This window comes from Ailuropoda melanoleuca, chromosome 2 (assembly GCF_002007445.2).
Source record: "Ailuropoda melanoleuca isolate Jingjing chromosome 2, ASM200744v2, whole genome shotgun sequence".
NCBI lineage: Eukaryota > Metazoa > Chordata > Mammalia > Carnivora > Ursidae > Ailuropoda > Ailuropoda melanoleuca.
The window spans coordinates 114793692-114796803 of record NC_048219.1 but is presented as its reverse complement, the minus strand read 5'-3'; positions in this window follow the sequence as shown (position 1 = coordinate 114796803).

Genomic DNA, 3112 nt, shown 5'->3' with positions numbered 1-3112 from the left:
CAATGTCTTTCAAGAGTGATTTATAGTTTCTAGAATATAGGTCCTTTACGTCTCTGGTGAAGTTAATTCCAAGGTAACGTATGGTTTTTGGTGCTATTGTAAATGGGATGGATTCCTTAATTTCTCTTTCTTTAGTCTCGTTATTCATGTATAGAAATGCAACTGATTTCACGGGGCGCCTGCATGGCACAGCGGTTAAGCATCTGCCTTCGGGTCAGGGCGTGATCCCGGCATTGTGGGATCGAGCCCCACATCAGGCTCCTCTGCTATGGGCCTGCTTCTTCTTCTCCCACTCCCCTGCTTGTGTTCCCTCTCTCGCTGGCTGTCTCTGTCAAATAAATAAATAAAATCTTTTTAAAAAATTTAAAAAAAGAAANAAAAAAAAGAAATGCAACTGATTTCTGAGCATTGATTTTGTATCCCGCCACATTACTGAATTGCTCTATAAGTTCTAGTAGTTTGGGGGTGGAGTCTTTTGGGTTTTCCATATAGAGTATCACGTCATCTGTGAAGCGAGACAGTTTGACTACTTCTTTGCCGATTTGGATACCTTTGATCCCTTTTTGTCGTCTGATTGCTGTTGCAAGGAGTTCTAGTACTATGTTGAATAATAATGGTGAGAGTGGGCATCCTTGTCCTGTTCCTGATCTTAAGGGAAAGGCTTCCAGCTTTTCCCCATTGAGAATGATATTTGTAAGCTTTTCATGGATGGTTTTTATGAGATTGAGGAATGTAAAAGTGTACATGTATTTTAAATCAGAAATGTCACTTTCTGAGAATCAAGTCTTGAAAATATAATCAGAGAACTGCACAAATGCCTCTCTCAGGTGCTCAAAAACACCTTAGTCATAGTAGTCATATTTTAGAATCAACCTTTTTTTTTTTAAGATTTTATTTATTTATTCCACAGAGCTAGAGACAGCCAGGGAGAGAGGGAACACAGGCAGGGGTAGTTGGAGAGGAAGAAGCAGGCTCATAGCGGAAGAGCGATGTGGGGCTCGATCCCATAATGCCGGGATCACGCCCTGAGCTGAAGGCAGACGCTTAACTGCTGTGCCACCCAGTCGCCCCTAGAAACAACCTTTAATGTCCTCCATATGGGATGTTTAAATGCAGCCACTAAGCATAACAGTATTAGTGCATATGTGCTGATTTGGAAACTGGTTTGCAATATACTATTTAGTGAAAAACAAAAGAAAATTTGATAAAGAGTGGTCTCAGTTTCTAATAAATGCTCATTTAGAGCACTGAACTCAGGATGAAAGAAAATCTCTTTAGTAGGTCTCATGGAACCCTGTAGAACATGGCCCAAATCCACCCCTTTCTTCGTTTATCTTCTTCCTGTGGGCTGGAATATTCTCATTAGTTCCTGATGGAGGTGACTTTGCAGATACTGTAATTGTATTCTCCCCTTCTCTGCAAAGCTAAATCCTACTTATTTTTCCTTCATTTTCCCAATTCTTTTTATGTGCTTTTGCTCTGTGATTTATCATGATACCAACTGAGAGGGAAAAGTAAAAAACAGTGTGCAGAAATAAGGAATAACAAGATAGTATGGAATTATACAATGCGATTAGGGAGGAGCTGTCTGAGAAGGTTACAGTTAGGTCAACCATGGGGATGAGAAGAAATCAACCAATAAGAGTCAGAGGACAGTGTTTCAGGCAGAGGTGAGAGGGTAGCAAACATAAAGAGCCCAGGCACCAAGGGCCCTGTCCTGTAAGGAGGGACATGTGGCCATATAACCCTGGAAATAACACAAGACTGGCTCTAGGTGAACTAGGGGAAGTAGGCAAGGGTCAGATTATGCAGCACTTTTAGATCAAGACTAGGTATCTGAATTTGTTCAAAGTATAGTGGGAAGCCATTACAGGATTTTATGGTGTGTGGGGGGGTGACTTGATTTGATTTGTGTTTTTAAAGATTGCTCTGGTAACCTTAGTTCTAGCTGTGAAGTCCTTGAAAACACTAACTATGAAAAACTATGCAAAACAACTGTTAGAAAGCACTAGAGAGCAACTAAGGCTCAGAACGACTAATTGGATTGTAAGGCTCCACCTTAGGAGAAGGGAAGCATAAGTGGTGTGACTAGAGCATTTGGACTGTTTCCTTCAAAGGTATTTTCCAATTTTCAGCTCATGGGAATGAGGAGCAGAAAATGCTAAGTTTACAGAGATGAGTTTGGTACTAAGAAAATGGATGAGACTTGAGGCAGAAAAATCCTGGAGAAAGGCAACTTCATACAAGTGAGTACAAAAAGCTGCATGCAAATTCCTCAAGCATTTGGCTGATTCCCAAGCTATACCCAGGTAGAGCAAGATTTTAAGAAACCTGGTGGAAGACTGGCTACAAGCCAAACAGGTTAGCAGGGATTTACAGGAACATTGACGTTTAGATTCTCCCAAGAGGGAGGGGCCTTGTTAAACTCCAGGCACTTCCTACTGAGACCCCAGAAGGGCTATGCCTAGCAGTAATACTCTGTGGCAGGAGCATAACCAGAGGACTGGGGTCTAGGAGTAGGGATACATCGAAATATCCTCTTAGAAATAGATTTCATGGAGGATAGAGGCTCAGAACCTCTAGGATGGAGGAAGTTGGATTATGTAAATTGATGAGATTGACTGAATAAAACCTCAAATTTGATTTCCCTAATAGTAGGAACAATCAAGTTTCATAAAAAAATAAACTGTATTTTTGGCTATCTCTGAAGTATGTACTCTGAAACTTAGATTGGAATGAAATTTTGGAAGGATTTCCTTGAGGAGCTAGTATATTGTTCCTAGTGAATTTACTCAATGCTGTTTTCTGGATTTGAAGTGTGTATTAGTCAATGTTTGCCAAAGAAACAGAATCAATAGAATGTGTATATACAGAGGAGGTTTATTATAAAGAACCAGCTCACACGATTATGGAAGCTGGCAAGTCCAAAATTGCAGTATAGGCCAGTATGCTGGAGTCCCAGGAGAGGTTATGGTACAGATGAAGTCCAAGGGCATTCAGCTGTAGAATTCCCTCTTGCTGGGGAGGCCAGTCATTTTGTTCTCTTCGTTTGACTGAATGAACCCTAACCACATTATGGAGAGCAATGTGCTTTACTCAGAGTTCACCAATT